The sequence below is a fragment of the Mesocricetus auratus genome, unplaced genomic scaffold (genome assembly GCF_017639785.1).
Source record: "Mesocricetus auratus isolate SY011 unplaced genomic scaffold, BCM_Maur_2.0 Super-Scaffold_100008, whole genome shotgun sequence".
Taxonomy (NCBI): domain Eukaryota; kingdom Metazoa; phylum Chordata; class Mammalia; order Rodentia; family Cricetidae; genus Mesocricetus; species Mesocricetus auratus.
In genome coordinates this window covers 34,694,582-34,711,923 of record NW_024429192.1, presented here as the reverse complement: position 1 = coordinate 34,711,923, position 17,342 = coordinate 34,694,582, and the positions used below count along the sequence as shown (strand labels likewise).

At 42.1% G+C, this 17,342-nt stretch overlaps 1 long non-coding RNA gene across 1 annotated transcript; it reads left to right on the top strand.

The window, feature by feature from the left end:
• Nucleotides 1-3,115: 3,115 nt before the first annotated feature.
• On the top strand, nucleotides 3,116-16,965 carry LOC121141925. The gene is made up of 2 exons (XR_005878892.1): nucleotides 3,116-3,171; nucleotides 15,745-16,965. It is a non-coding gene; the product is annotated as an uncharacterized LOC121141925 (long non-coding RNA).
• The last annotated feature ends 377 nt before the right edge of the window (nucleotides 16,966-17,342 follow it).

Below are 17,342 nucleotides of genomic sequence, written 5' to 3'. Positions count from 1 at the left end.
GTGGGTATTACATTCTTAAAATTACTTCATGCTGTCTGGGGGCAATGACATCTTTAGGGGATCCTGAAAAGAAACATTTGGGTTAATTGCCAGGTCCTAGGAGAGGTAGCTGTATCATTTATTGTCCAGCCTCTGTGTAATGGAAAAGTTCAGGGCTTGTCTCAAGTCCTGAATAGAGTAGTCTCAGCTAGCCTCCTTAAAATTGTCCTGAGCAGTTTGTAGTCCAAAGCCTAACTTTAGGTGGTTGTCAGCTTAGTGGTGTTATCATAGTCCTGGTGGAATTGTCACTGTGGGGTTCCATTATTTTGGAGATTTCAAACGTCGCTGCTAGATATGGTCATGGTTCACTGCAGAAAACTTTAACATTTTAAATGTCATACACAGCAGATCTCAAAGAGGTTAAAGGATAAATATTTATTATATACATCCAGAGTACAAAAACTTAATTCCAAGTTACCAGATAGAGACTCAAATACGAAATCATGTACAGGAAACTAGTACTCAATGACTATTAATATTGTGACAAAAATTAATATATGTATATATATTAATCTTATAAATTTTGAGATAATATTTATGCCTTAAGAAAAGCTTTAAAGAGTCAAAATAGCTGGGTGGTGATGGCACACACCTTTAATCCCAGCACTCAGGAGGCAGAGGTAGGTGGATCTCTGTGAGTTTGTGACCAGCCTGGAAATACAATAGTCCTTTAATTTTTGTTTTTCTTCTGTCCCATGTCATGTAGATCTTTGGACATGAAACAGAACAAACATGCTTGGGTTTAGAGAAGAAGAGAGCCACACTGCAACTCCAAAGTAAGCTTTAATTTTTAACTGGACTGGGACTACAAAAAGACCATTTGCACTATATGTCTGTAAAGAAAACCAGAAACAAACATTTGGGAAAATTTATGAAATTTCATCCTGTTGAAAATGTCAATATCAATAAGCCAAATTACTCTTTTTGGGGGGACTTATTCTTCTGGATGATTTGTCCTTTTTCTTTAGATGTCTCACTTGTCCAGTGGTCTTCAGATTCCTTAGCAAGGTGTCTTCATTCTCCTGAAAAGACACAAACAAGGCCCTTCCCCAAGCCTAATTTTGGGGCAATTCCCTTATTGCAAGTTATAGCTGATCAAATGAAAAGCATTTGTTAGCTTTAAAGCTAGTTTAGATTGAATGGCCATGCTATTTGATGAGCTCTCCCCTCTTCTAATTAAGTACTCTCTCTTACTCAAATCTAATCTTTTTGTATTCTGATGGTATCCATAACTTTTGTTTGTTTTGTTATTATAAGATTTAACCAAATAGGAAGACATGACAATAGAGGCAGCAAAGCAATGGTGGGTGCAGCTACTTGCTCCGCTTCTGTGGGAGAGAGAACTGTCTTTATTTTCCAAGTGTCTTGTTCCAAATATCCTTACATTTGGCAGAAGCCTCCTCTGAGTCCATCCTCTTTTGTATCCACTGCATCTTACCCTCATTTGAATTAGACTGTTGGAACTATATGGACCTCCTTAGATTTTAGAGGGTGATTCTGATGAACAATGACATTCAAGAGTCCCTTCAAGGACCATAAAAGAGGAATGCCAGTCTTAGCATGAGTGGGGAGTTTCATTCAGAGCCACATTCTTACCAATTTCACTGAGAACTACTGGTTAAGAATGATACATTTGCAAGGGTTTTTGTCCCACCCCCGTTAAGAACAGGAGTAAGAAAACCTGATCTCTTCCCAGGTCCAGAGAAAAATGTCAAGCCAAATTTTACTTACAAAGAGGTGTTCTTGTCTCTCTAAATCAATGGTTCTCAATCTATGGGTATCAACCCCTTTGGGGAGTAAGTTGACCCTTTCACAGGGGTTGCGTAAGACCATCAGAAAACACAGATGTTTACACTGTGATTCATAACAGTAGCAAAATTACAGATATGAAGTAGCAATGTAATAATCTTATAGTTGTGGGTCACCGCAGCATGAGGAACTGTATTAAAGGGTCACAGCATTAGGGAGGTTGAGAACCACTGCTTTAGATGGAAGAAGTGGCTTCTAGAAGTCTGCATCTGTGTCTCAATGATGTACATAGAGCTGTGTACTAAACTGTGCAGAAGTCATTTTCTGGTTTTGATGCTTTTTTTACTTCTGAGGTTTCCCTGGCTTGGGAGGAACTTCTCTGCCAGTGTTGCCAAATTCCTGGGTATGGAGAGCATGGTTTTCATATGCAAACTAACCAGTCTACCACCCATTGAACCCTGACATTGCATGCCAAGTGTTCCTACCCATTAATAGCCCCAGGACCAAGTACCAGGCAATTTCTAATACTCCCCGTCCCCCGCCCCGATACTGCAAAGCCAGTTAGGGAAATATTCAAATAGCCCATCCTAAACCAGTTTTTCTATCATATCCTCTTTGTTTTCTCAGAGATCACATGGCGCTTGTCATGTTTGTCTCCTGTTTCTCTTGTACTCAGTGACCCTCACATTTCCCCATGTGACCCTTGGTGGAATGCATCTTGTTTCTAGAGATGAGCAAGTATAAAAATTCTTTCTCTCATGACAGTCACTTCATATCTGTTTGATTTATCCTGCCTGATTTGAGCAAATTCTGAGTAGATTTTAAGTAGAAACAAATCCTAGATCTGCTAGGCAATCCAGGCACAGGAAGTTAAGAGTTCACGAGAACATCCCAGGTGGGTATACAGGAAGTGAAGAGTTTATGCAAGCTTCCCAGGTAGGGGCATGTGCTTTGCATGCAGGGAATGGTAACAGAGCAGTTTACCTGGACCCTGTTATTTGAGGTGGCATAGTGAAATGAATTCTTATTTGAGTTGAGGAAGGAGGAGTAAGAACTAGATCATGCATACCACAGGATCTTGAAGATAAGGAGTCTGGAGTATTCTAAAGGTGAATGAAACTAACTAAAGAATTTGAAGCAATGAGTGATGTAGGAGGAGACTTAGGACTGTACCATTAGCCATGTGGTGCACAAGAGGTGCATACATATGTGGTAATAATAGGGCAGTTCACCTCGCCGCTAACCACACCTATCTCTGGGCGTGGCTAGAGGAGTGTAGGGAGGTTCTTATAAAAGACTGTGAGCAGAGCCTCACTCTCTCTTTTTGGCTTCCGGTTCGGTGGCGAAAGCTTCTTGACTCATCTGGGTTTCCTGTTTTCTCTTGTAAGTAATTTCTACAATAAATAGTTACCTCTACCCTGAACAAGTGTGCCATTTATCTTTACAGCTACAGAGTGAGGTTATCTAAATTCTTTTTTTTTTTTATTGTTTTGTTTGGCATTTTGAGACAAGGTTTCTCTGTGTAGCAGCCCTGGCTATCCTAGAACTCATTCTGAAGACGAGGCTGGCCTCAAACTCACAGAGATCTGCCAGTGTCTGCCTCCTGAGTGCAAAGATTGAAGGCATGAGCCACCACCACCAGGCGGAACACCTTTTAAGGGCAGAGACCTCAGCCAGGTGTCTTGCAGAGTAAGCACTTTGAAGTAAGCAGTTCTAACAGAAGCTAAGTAAAGGGGTTAGCCGGTGGGAGGGAGGTTCCAACAAGCAGGCCACTAAGATGAATGGTTAGTTAGGACATTCTGACCTTTAATTCCTATAATAGAGCCAGCTAGTTGTCCAAGGGATCCATCAAGGACATCCGATTCTAGCTAAACCTGGAAACGGCCTCAGCTAGAATACAAGACAGAAGAACCTCTGCCCTGTCTTTTCCTGTCACATTTGCGTGGCACAAATTCAAAGCCCAGCAGAAGTAGTTTCCAAGAGGTATAAATTGTCTTTTGTTGACAGAATGGGAAGCTGTCAACAAACTGTCACCAGAGAGGAAAAGGCACCAGACAACATTTGAGTTCTTTGGCTTCCCAGATTCTCAGGACCACAGTGTGTTGGACTATTCACAGCATCACCATTAATGCTCAAGTAACACTGATCTCATTGACTGTCTGCTTCAGTCTCCAGGGTTTCTAGGTTACAACAAGGAAGTGGGCTTTGTCATGGTGAAGGCCTTATCCTAATCAAATATCTGGAGGGTAGATTATTTACTGTCCCAGAGGCTTTGTGTATGAAGAGGACATTGTGCTGTCTAATTTTATGTCAACTTGACACAAGCTGGAGTTCCCAGAGAGGAAGAATCCTCAACTGAGAAAATGCCTTCATAAGATTGGGCTGTAGGCAAGCCTGTAGAGCATTTTCCTACTTAGAGATTGGTCAGAGAGGGCCCAACAGTTTGTGGGTGGGGCCACCCTGGCCCTAGGGTCTATAAGAAAGCAGGCTGAGGGGGTCATGTGGAGGATGCTAAAGTATGAGCAGCACTCCAGGGCTCAGGCATCAGGTTCTGCCTCCAGGTTCCAACCCTGCTTGAGTTCCTGCCCTCACTGCTTTTGAAGATAGACTGTTATGTGGAATTGTAAGGTGAAATAAACGGTTTCCTTTCCTAGTGGCTTTTGGTCATGTGATCTTTCACTACAGCACTAGTTAAGACAGACATAGTCTTTGGAATTTGATCAATGCTCAGTTTAATCATTGAATATATCGTTTAACGTTCTGAAATTTGGAGGAGATATTAAGTAGTTGGATATGGTCTCACTTTTTAATTTTGCATGTTTCTGTGCTTTTTTTTTCCTTAAAATAAAACTGAGTGGAATAGGTACCCTACTCATTACTAATATGTTGCAGAAAATGGAAGAATTGGTAAAGAGATACTATGCAGAGTTCTAAATTAAAACTTTCAGGGACTCAAAGTCAGCTGTAATGGAATTCATGCCAGCTAGTGTGTGATGTTTTGTTTGCCCTCTAACAAATAAAGCTTGCCTGAAGATCAGAGGGTGGAGCTAGCCACTAGTTAACCATAGAGGTCAGGCAGTGGTGGCATATACCTTTAATCCCAGTTTTAGGGAGGTGGACACAGCAGGGATACGACTGGGCAAAGAGGACTGTAAGGCAGGTGGAAACGGAAGCTCACCCCTTCAGTCTGAGGATTCGATAGCGGTAAGAACTCTAGTGGCTGCTCTGCTTCTCTTATCTTTCGTCTTTCACCCCCTATTATCTGACTCCGGTTTTTTATTGGTAAACCAACTAGAATTTGTGCTACCAATCTGCATTTGGATAATTGAGTTCTGAGAACTAGAACCATTGTGGGAGTGTTGTTCCTATGCCAGGTGCAGTGATAAGGAGACATGGTAGAGATTGGTAGTCAGCTCTGTTTCCAAGAGGAAGGAATGCCTAATTTAAACCTAAAGGGTAAGAAAAACCTTGCTCTTTATAGAACAGTGAAACAAATAATCAAGACAGAAGTTAAGAAGAAAGAGGACCTTGAATGCCAGTTACTCTCCATGGAGTCAGGGAGACAGGCGTGAGATCAGCCCGTTTTCACATAGCTTGGTTCATGCTGTACCAGGTACAAGAACAGAGTGCTCCGAGAAGCCGTGGCAGTGATTAATCAGAACCCATGTGGGGAAGGACTCTGCCAAGTAGATATAAAAATAACGAGGATCACTGCAGAAGGGTAAACCCTGTCTTCATTAGAGATGGCTAACAGTGGATTATTTGCCCTACTGTACACTTAATTAAGATCAATAACTGGCTGCCTGAAAACTTTAACAGTTGCCTTCTGATAAGACATTTTAGAATGCTTGAGACTAGAAAATGCGTCTTGAACTCAAGAAGATGACTTGAGCAGCTGTCTCAAGCCTAAATATTTATCCTCGTTTATGAAATGACAACAGTGATGCATCTTCTCATGGATAATTGAGGATGAAGTGAGATAGGATTTGTGAAGTGTGATCTTTTGTGCCTTTTGCAACAAAATTACAGTTCTGATTATAACAGAGCTAAGAGCAAGCTGTCCCAGCCTTCAGAGCCATACCTCAGGCCTTTAGGGGAGGAGTTGTGGAAGGAGGCGGCTATGGTGAGAGAAACTACAACATCATCAATGTTTTAACGGTGGCAGAAAAAAATCATATCCACTGGGAAGTTACAAGTCCTGTGTTTACAGGAAACAACAACCTTTGTCACAGCCCTAGACTCTTCTTTTCTTCCTGCCTCCCTTAATTCCCTCTTTAAAATAGAAGTTGTTAGCAGTGGTGTTGCATGCAGGCAGATCTCTGAGTTTGAAGCCAACTGGTCTATAGAGTGAGTTCCAGGACAGCTGGGAGCTACACAGAGAAACCCTGACTCAAAAAAAAAAAGAATAATTTAAATAGTCCCATAGTCCTGAAGACCCAAGCTTGGCTCTTATCTAATCAAAAGAAAATCATGTGGTTAAGAAGAGGAAATCTTGGGGGAAGTTAGTCAGTTGTTTGAGCTGAGTTCAGCTGCGAAGAGGCAGATTGGGAAACAATGACTCAAACCCCTTAAGTACTGCCTGGAGCTGGCTACCAGCAATTGAAAACTCCATTTCCTTCTAACTTCCCATAAAAGTCTGGGGAAGGGAGAAAAGCTGGAGATATCCCTCCTGTCCACCCTGAACTGTAGAATTCTTCATTCCATCTTGACTGATTACTCCCAAACCAACATATGCAAACAAACAACAACAAAAAACCACAACAACAAAACAAAACATCGAGTGTTTTGGTATTATCACCAAAGAAGTTGTTTTCAGAAAATGCTCACCAGCATTTGTTACTTGTGGATGAGCAAGAAACTGCTTACTGTTCTAAATCCTTGATCATCTCTGAATCGAAGAGATTCACTAACTGAATTTAAGAGCAATGCTTCATCATTCTGATAATGAAATGAATGGCATTTTTTATATTGAGAACGATGGCAGCAGGATACTATGGGCAGTTACGCACACCCCACATCCTGAGATCCTGAATGATACTCTAAAATGAGATCATTTCACACAAGTAAAATGAGGCCCATGGGCTGCAGTGTCAAAGAGGTCTAGGTGCAAATTCTTGAAGGGTTTTAAACTAGCTGGGCCCTTGAGCAAAATACCTCCTAGGGAAGAGTGCCAGGTACACTTCCTGAACTTCTGGTCTACTGTAAGTGGTCATTCCTTAGGACTGAGAGTCAGGCTGTGATCATTTCACTCTCGTCATTCCTGTCTCACCCACTCATAGGACCTATGATGAGATGATGCAAGGTTACAGTGTTGAATGGAATTCCTCATCATAGGCAAATATATTTGAATAAATGGTCCCTAGTTGGCAGTGCAGTTTGGAGAGGTTTAGGAGACTTGTCCTTTTTGGAGGAAGTGTGTCTGTCACTGGAAGAAGGTTTTGAGCACTTACAGACTCAAGCTATTTCCATTTCCTTCTTTGTTTCTTGCTTACCATTCAGGATATGAGCCCTCAGCATCCTGTTCCAGCCTCCGTACTGTCCCTACCATTATGGATTCTACCCTTCTGAAACCCTAAGTCAAAAGAAACTCTCTCTTCTATGGTTGCTCTGGTCATGGTATTTTGTCACAGCAACAGAAAAGTAGCTAATACAGTGTTAACAACTAAAGACCTTTTTTTTTAAATTTTCATTCTTCTCTCATATATTATATCCTGTCTGCAGTTTCCACTCCCTTCCCTCACCAATTTTTCCCCACTCTACCTCTCCTCTGCCCCAGATCCAACACTCCTTTCTGTTTTCCCTCAGAAAAGAGCAGGCCTCCCAGAGACAACCAAACATGGCATAGCAAGCTACAACAAGACCAGGCACAGACCAGAACATCAAAGGCTGGACAAGGCAACCCAGTGGGAGGAAAAGAGTCCCACAAATAGGCAAGAGAATCAGAGACACCCCTCCCCCCGTTGTTAAAATGTATAGGTTTATCCAGTAACGAGACACAAATCGTGACTCAACGATCCCATGTGGAGCTTTATTGGTGGACAGGGAAGGACGGGGGTGAGGGATAACCAACCCATGCAGAGCTGAGAGAGAGAAAGATAAGATGTGTGTGTGAGAGAGAGAGACAGAGAGAGAGATAAGATGTGTGTGTGTGTGTGTGTGTGTGTAGAGAGAGAGAGAGAGAGAGAGAGAGAGAGAGAGAGAGAGAGAGAGAGAGAGACGAGAGTAAGAGACAAAGAGAGGAGATGAGATGGAGAGGAGGAAGACGAGAGTAAAAGAGAGCCTAAGAGGGCAGGGGTCAATCCTTTAAAGGGGTCCTTTGCACCTGCGTGGTTCTCACAGAACTCTGGGCTGGCCAGAGGGTTGCCTGAGTACATCCTGCCAGGTAACAGGGCAGGCCAGCGTAATGCCTGATCCTTTCATTCTCACCTTTATTTATGATTAAAAAGAGATGGGGGTGTTAGAAGTGGCAGGCTAGGGATTATGGACGTTGAGATCTTAAGACTGCTTCCTGCTGACCTGGGGGAACTTGAGAAAGCTGGGTTGTTGCCACATCTGGAGTAGCTGGTTGTTCCATTGTAGTCCTGGCTGTCTGAAACTCTGGCATCTCTGTAGATCTGGCAAGATGTTAGCAGAGTAGAGGACAAAGTTAGGTTTAAATTTTTCTTTCTTAGATCCTGGTATTTGAGGGGAAGATTGTAAGATGAGGGAGGGGCTCCCAAGGGGTCCCAAGATGAGGGAAGGGAGTCCCAGGACCAGGGAGAGGTTGAATAATATGTGGAGTGAATCTGACCTGTTTGGGTGGGCCCAATTTGGCTTTCTAGAACTTAGAAGAATCACAAATTTGTGAAAACACAAATATTAGACATATTAACAGCATATTAGAAGTACCTTGGCTGAAAGCATTAACATTTTTAAAACTGACAGATATTTTTAGCACAATGAAAAACACCTTAATTTTGAGCTTATAGTTTTGATCATATAGTGGTGTGGTTGTTTAGCACTCTGTTGGAGTTAAATTAGTAGCTTATCAGAACTTTATTGATTATGTTAAGACTATGAAAAGTAGTATAATGAAAGAGAAACCTGGAACATACCTTTTTTTAATGTCTCAACTTACTATATTACCATCTTATGTAGATAAACCTTAGAAGACCTGTTCCTGAAATCTGTTTTATGAGAGAGCTTTGCCTTGTCTGTTACTTTAAGGTGGCAAAGCTACCAGCTGTCAAAAGCATCAGAGTTCTTGAGAAAGATAATATATATATATATATATATATATATATATTTTTTTTTTTGGTTTTTTGAGACAGGGTTTCTCTGTGGCTTTGGAGGCTGTCCTGGAACTCGCTTGGTAGTCCAGGCTGGTCTCGAACTCACAGAAATCCGCCTGCCTCTGCCTCCCGAGTGCTGGCATTAAAGGTGTGCGCCACCAATGCCCGGCGAGAAAGATAATATTTTACCTGAGATTGGAGAATGAGAGACTTAGTAGCTGACTGCATGGTCAGCCACCCCCAAGGTCCTCCACAGTTGTTGAAGTCAGAAGCTCCAAAGACACCTGTCTTTTGATGATAGTAAGACCTATGGATTGGCAACTTTTTAGGAAGGTTTTCCTACTGTTGACCCGAGCAACGTGGAGAAAGTCGACTCCAGTGTTCTCTTGTTCACGGCCTGAAGCCTTTGAAGCAGTTGAGGTGAAGGGCAGGGTTGCTCAATGGCCAGCTTTGCCACTTTTTGTAGGCAGAGTTTCTTCAGTGTCCACCAGTCTTCTTGGAGGAAATGGGGTGGTGCCAGCAGCTGGCCTGTCTCTCTGTTATAAAATGCTTTTAAATAAAACATTTAAATGCAATGTTATCTAGATCTCTGAGCATTTGAGGGCAGTCTGTCTGTTTAGTATATTTCAGTAGACAAAATGTATTTTTAGTGACTTGCCTTAAGCGCATAGATGGCTACAGAATAGAATAGAAGCTTTACCTTTGTAACCAGCTTACAGGAAGGACTGGATGTTATACTTTGTTAGTTTGAAATAGACCCTTATAACTTTAAATGTTTATCATCACTTAAAAGATATAACAACTTAGAAATATTTGATATTTAGTTTGGTTGAATTAAAGTTACCTTATTTTTTACACATACATATAGATACACTTGTAGCAAACAGATTTAAAGAGACAGTCAGTGATGAGAAGGAAGATTTGTTGTAGATAGAACAGGGGACCCTGGAAAGGCACAGTATTCCATAAACAAGCCATGTAAAACCGAGTCAATGAAAGAAGAAATTAGAGGTAAAAATAAAAGCGCAAAAGAGACAAAAAGTAAATGAATTGTATGTCAGTAGGCTTGGCCGGCAGAAGCTGGCTGGACTGAGTGGGCGTGCCTACAGCTAGGTCACTTGGTAAACATGGCGGCCTCAGTAAGCACGTTTCCAAGCTAGACCGCACATTTTATGATCACCAAGATGGCAGCCTCTATAGGCACATTCCTTAGAGTGTCCCGAACAGACACTAACCCAAGCCAGTCCATTGTGAGCTGCTGGCATCTGTATGGAGAAGGAATACAGTAGAAGCATAGCTGGATAGAAAAGAGGAATTTGCCATTCCAAGCGGAATGAACAGGAGAGACAAAATAGGACACTCCCAGGTGGAAGGTGGGTCCTGCCCTGAGGTAGGTTTAGTCATGTTGGGAAGTGGCAGGAAGCCTCTGTGACCGGCGGGAGTTTTTTAGATAGCTTTTAAAGCTAGAAGAATGATATTTAGAGGAAGAAAGAGAATGTTGAAGAGAATGTTTAGTAGAGAGAGAAAAGCTTGAACATAAGATAACTCCTTCAATCGATCAGATCGCTGGCAGTGACTAGAGAAGTCCTGTAAAATAGCCTTTGTCGGTTTGTTACCCATGAGCCAGGTCTAAAGGAAAGAAAATGGCGAGATCAGTTCTTCAGAACTCGTCAGCCCGAGAGTCTAGCCAGGGCAGAAAAACTACCTGAAAAAAGAACCCAGAGTCCAAGTGGCAAAAAGCTGCCGAAGGCTCAGAAAGGAGCCGAAAAAATTACCAATAGGCTGTGCCCATGGAAAAGAAACCGAAAATGATTGTCAGATGATGGGGGTCAACGGTGACCTTGAAGGTCGTGGTTGGGTGTGTTCCCCACATTTCCAAGAACACCGTAAGGGTGCCGGACACTCAATGGTCAGCCCTTAGGGTTCAGGGAAACGTTTACCATGACCTAGAGGGGGTCCTTACCAAATCGCAGCCACTGTTGGATGTAAAATTCAGCATTCGGGTCGATGGAAAGTGGGCCGTTGGTCCGAAATTGCAGGTCACCTGAGTGCTCACCTGATGGGTCAGCAGGCGGCCAGAGCCACAGGCAGAGCCTGTCCTGGTCAGGGAACCAATGTTGTTAAAATGTCTAGGTTTATCCAGTAAGGAGATACAAACAGTGACTCAAGGATCCCATGTGGAGTTTTATTGGTGGACAGGAAAGGATGGGGGTGAGAGGTAACCAACCCAGGCAGAGCTGAGAGAGAGAGAGAGAGAGAGAGAGAGAGAGAGAGAGAGAGAGAGAGAGAGAGAGAGAGAGAGAGAGAGAGAGCAAGAGTAAGAGACAAAGAGAGGAGATGAGATGGAGAGGAGGAAGATGAGAGTAAAAGAGAGCCTAAGAGGGCAGGGGTCAGTCCTTTAAAGGGGTCCTTTGCACCTGCGTGGTTCTCACAGAGCTCTGGGCTGGCCAGAGGGTTGCCTGAGTGCATCCTGCCAGGTAACAGGGCAGGCCAGCGTAATGCCTGAACCTTTCACCCCTTCCCCCCCACATACACTCACACTGTTAGCAATCTCACAAGAACACCAAGCTACACCTTAAAACCCATATATCCTCCCACTTAAAGCACAGAAACTCATACACGTGTGTGTTTTGTACAATTCACATGCAAATGCTACCATGTGGGGTTAGTGTTTAACAACTGGTTATTAAGTGACAAAACTACCTTGATACCACAGCTATTATATGTACAAAAGATCTGAGGTGAAAGACTGAAGCTATCTTTGAACACAAAATCTCTAGACAGAGGAAGGAAAGTACAACCTTGTAGCCTATGACAGTGATATAAATGGGGCAGGATTTGTGGCTATAGTAAACAGTAGCATAGATTGTTGACTGATCATAGCTAGGTTATTGCTAATAGTATAATTAACTTTGCCAAGTATTTGTATTACATACGTACAATCTTTGGTCTGACTATTACCCTCAGGGACCATAGGAACTAAACAAGTCTACAATTGTTCACAATATATAATGGTAGTCCTATAAAGCATTATAGCAGAGTTGAAATTTTTCTATTGTTTTGCAACACTATAGCATTGTAACACCATGTAAGCTGTATTTACTCCTGTGTTCATGTTGATGTTGATATAACCAAACCCACTGCACTGCCAGACATCCAAAAAATATAGTACATCTATCTATGATACCAGGTACAGTATCTAGAACTCAGGAGTTGGAGGCAGGAGGATTGCAAGATTGAAGTTTTGCAAACCTAGCAAGTTCTTGTCTCCAATTTTTGAATGATTGGGGTTTTCCCTCGATATTTGAAGCCTTGGGTGCTATCTTCAGGATATAAAAGAGGAAGAGAAAGGAGGAGAAAGGGGAAGAAAAGGAAGGAGAAGGAGAGGAAGAGCTTGGGGAGGGGTTACCTTCCTGCTTCTTGAGAGTAGGTCTGCACTGGCTGTGAGCTTTCCAGTAAGCTAGGCTGGTTTGCAAGTGAGGACCAGGGAGTCACCCTTGTCCATCTAAGGGCCTCATGGTTGCAACACAAGTACTTTAACAATTGAACTGTTGCCCCAGCCCCGGGCTTGTAGTTTAAACTAAATGTGATTACAAAGAAGTAAAAAGTGAAATATGTTTTTTGTTTTGTTTTGTTTTTTGTTTTTAATGTGGGAGGTTTTACTGGGGGAAGGGAAGGGAGAGGGGGAAGAGAAGGGAGAGAGGGGAGAAAGAGAGATAGGCAAAGACCTGCCTGTCTCTTCAGAGGAGCAGTGGGAGCTAAAAAGTAAAATATGTTAACATGTAATAATACAAAACAGAAAAGAAAAAGCAATGTGACATGAAGATTTCACTTATTTCAAAACAGGGTCCAATTTGTCCAGGCTAGCCTTTGAACTTACTCTGCAGCCCATTTAGGTGTTGAATTTGTCCTCGTACTTCCAAAGAGCAGGGATTACAAGCCTGAACCACCAGACCAGGCTCCAACACTATTTTATTTTAATATTAACTCAGTAACACTTAGACTATGTACCTGGTGAGCAAGGACTTGACAATCAAGTCCTTGTGATTTTTAAGCTATGTAGATTTGCTCACTGTCTTAGAATATTCACGGCATACATGGTTAATGTCGGAGTTATGATCAGAGAGGTGCTATAACAAAATTATAGGTGAATATCAAATAATGTAAACTATGCCCAGTACAAGGGTGGAGGCACCCCTTAGGCCTGAGTGATACACACTGAGACCCAAAAGAAGCAGAGAGACTATATGTGGGCTAGAATCTGAGGTAGGAGAGGCAATGACTGGATTGTGGGAGAAGTTAAGTACTGTGAGCTCAGCCTGGATAATACTTATCTTGACTTTCTCCGATGAGTTTTCCACAACCACCTACTACTCCGTTTCTAGGGTCTGGGGGATATTTATGTATTTATTCTGAGACACCTCCAAGTCCCCAGGCTCAGTGCTTGCCTTCCTTCAAGGGCTATGTTTTTGTGTCTTTGGTGTAGCATGCTCATCTTCAGAGCCCAGTTTCTTCAAGAATCCTGGCTTGCCGAGGTACTATCCTGCTGGAGTGAATGAATCCGCATTTAATGCTTATCTTTTATCTTTCGCTCCCCTTACATGTTGTCTTACACTTGTATAATCTCCAACACCTTTCATGTGGTCTCAATTTCTAGAATTCTTGTTTATTTTAAAGATAAACTGAGCCTCTAACTTCTCTTCCACTTGTCAGGTCCTCTATTTGTTGTTAAATTTCAGCATAAATTCACAGACACCTGCTTGACCACAGTAGAGGATAGACATTTGATTGGTAAGTGGATGGGCTTTGAAGACAGGGAAACAGTTTAGCAGGGCCTCTTCTCTTCTGCACCTGGTATCCCCTGTGTGCTAATTAATCAGTCCCTTCCCAGGGGAGAGAGATGGCTGAGGAGCAGGCAAATAGGGACATCAAAAGAGTTGAACTTGATGTGGGCTGATGACAGGGCTCTGCTCAGAGTAACCATGTAATTGTTCTACATTAGTTTTCCAATTGTAAGCAAGACACAAGGACATTAAAAGTGAATATAATTGTGTTGTTGTTTCCTAGTGTTCTAGTAAGGCAATGTTTTATTTTCTTGCAAGTATCCCATCTTAATTCCCCCATGCTCCATCCCAAGTCTCCCAAGGTTGGACTGTTTCATTCTTAGCTAGTGCAGCGCTTATGGCTTTCTTTAGTAAGTGGCTTCTGAAACACAGACTATAGGCAATAACAAGTTGTGAAGAGAAATATTACAAAATCACTGCTGTAATATCACATGCCCTTTCTCATGTGTAGAAAGCACAAAAGACTCAGAAGGAACCCATTCTTTCTGCCTGTGACTTTTGTGGTGTGTTATGTTTCCTCCACGTAAAATGTTCTCCAAATAACTCTTGCCATTCACATTTGAATGCCATGAAATGGGAATCATTTCCTTCACCCATAAAAGTCACTTCCACCTTGGACATACATTCTAATTGTTGGCGTGAACTGCAAGTAAGGGCGTTCACTTTTGTTTCTAAGACTGAGTTCTTCAGAATGACTAAGGGTATGTTCACGCTTCAGGCAGTGACTCAGCGTTTCCATTTTCAGTAAATGTCATTGCTGATGAACCCTGTTCTGCCTTTCCTAAGACCAGATAATACTTTCGTATTATGTCCATGTCCTGTCCCAACCACAGTCTTTCTGCCCCTACTTCCTTGACAGTCCCTGATACTGTTTTGGTCCTAGTGATCAAACCTGGGACTTTGCGTTGTTGAATGTGATTGGTTGAATGAAAAAATGGTCCCCATAGGCTTGGGTATTGAACACCTGGTCTCCAGATAGTGGCGATGTTTGGAGAGTTTTGCGGAGGTGCAGGCTTGGTGCAGGAAGTATTTAACTAGATGTGGACTTGGAGAGTTTAAAGCCTCAAGTTACTCTCAGTTCTTCTGGACTGATAGATTACAGAAAGATAAGCTACCCTTTTTTTTTTCTACTCAGTCATTCTAGACCTTAAACTAGGTAATTTGGCAGCTTTCTTTTTTCTTTTCCCTTCTTTCCTTCCTTTCTTCCTCCCTCTCTCCCTCCCTCCCCCCCTCCTTCCCTCTCTCCCTCTCTTCCTTCCTCCTCTGTCTTCTTTTGGTTTTTGTTTTTATTGTTTTGTTTTGTTTTTGAGGAAGGGTGGTTCAAGACAGAGTTTCTTTGTGTATCCATGGAACTCACTCAGTAGACCAGGGTGGCCTCAAACTCAGAGAGTATCCTTCTTCTGCCTCATGAGTGCTGGGATTAAAGGCTTGTGCCACCACCACCAAGCTTTAAGATTTTTTTTTTTCATTTGCAGCTTTATGAGGTCAATATCATTACCTACATTTCAATAATGAAGTTGACTGTATAACTACCTTGTCCATTGTCACTCTGCTAGTACACAGAGAGTCAGTATGAAGAGCCGGGGCTATATTTCTCCAAGTCTTTTCATTTCCTTTTAAATAAATTTATAGCTCTTATCTAATTATCATTAAATAATTTATTTTTAAATCTTCACTTTCTCATCGTCTTTTCTGTTTCTGTGTCAAATATAACTCTCAAGTGTAGCATGAGGTTATTAATGATGTGCTGAGTGAGAATATTAGTAATTTGCAATGTCATAAGGTAGAATAATCCTTCTTTGTAGTCATGAAAATTAAAGCATTGTGCTTCTCCTTCCCAGGTTTTTGGAATGGGGTAAGAGAGAGCCTCTGTGAAGTTCAGCCAATCAATACACCTCCTTGGCCTGGTAATTCAGATGAATGAATGAAAGCTCACTTGTTCAAGGACACTATGCCCCCTGGCTCCATCAGAGGGCACGGGGAGTCCAGCAGCTTCTCCACGTGTTCTGTTCTCTGAGGGACTCTTCACGTCTCATCTGTCATTGTGTCAGCCCCCTTCAGGGTGTGACTGCTGGAAGAAAGCTGCTAGCATAATTTCCTATTTGGCTCTGTCTGATATGGAGCCCTTAGGGAACCTGTTTACATGCTCAACTTCCTTCCTGAGCCACCCCCACCCAACACAGGCCGGAAGGATATGGGTATCAGGTGGGAGAAGACAGGGCTGGACACAGGAAAGAGATGGTGTATTGGGTAACTAGGAAAGCTTTGCAACTTATCCCAGAAGGGACTGAGCAAGTAGTCTTAGTGGGTCTAAGGCTATTGAGGGATTTTGCAATCAAGTGCCCTAGTTTCTGGGTCAGGGAGGGAGAAGTTGAAAGCAGTGACAAAATCAGTGGCAGCCGCGTCTCAGGCAGGAGCATTTGTTCTTAATGAGTTTCTCATATGTCTGAGAATTTATTAGCCTACGTTTTCTGTATAGTTTGAGGAATTACTCCTTCCATCTTGTGTTTTTCCTTTTCCACTACCTTTGATACCTAAAGATGGTTTTTATGTTGTCTTTAGAACAAAGGGGGTATAATTGTCACTTACTTGAGGGCCCTGACGGAACCACCAGAAAAAAAATGTAACATTTATTTAAATACATTCTTACGTAGATCTCAGAATGTCCTGTTGGTAAATGGAGTTTGTTTAGCTACTTAAGTCAAATCAAGAGCTTTTGTGCAGTTGGGCAATGTGAGGAACTGAACTTAACTAACCTTCCTGAGAAAATGTCCAAAAAGGTGATTAATTTTGTGGCTCAATAATCAAACACAGGCAACTGCCAGAAGTGTTCATGAAAAATCATGAAGATCAGCATAAGCTTGAACAAGAATTGTGAAAAACAGCTGGAGCTCAGCATGGCTACCTATGCAAACTGAGTAACTGCCGACTGGAGCTTTAATTCATTTCAATTGATCTGGACATCTATCTACCTTGGTTTTGTAGCTATGCTGGCTAGCAGCAAGAGTTCAAGTATTTTGTCTTGTTTGATTTCTGGGCTAATAAACTTGTCCCTTCCTTGAGTGATCATTTCTCAATTCCCTTAGCAGAATTTAATATGTGATGTTGTACATGATGGCTCAGAATCAGATGTTCAGGTTCCTTGTTCTATAGTTTTACCACAGCAGAAATCTGAATGGTAGTAGCTGCCTCCAACATTGTATTCAGAATTGGAAGTAGCAGCTAAAGCTTATGGCTTACCTCACACAGCCAGACTCGCACAATGAAGAGGCTACCCGTGGTTTTGGGCTCAGAACATATCACTATTTTACATTTTTTTTCAAAATTTTATTTTGAATCATAATAAAGACTACTTGGTGCCTTTGGTGATTTGCATATGCTTAAGACCCATGGCTTTAACTGTAGATGTTTGACCTTGATACTTCATGAAAAAGATGTT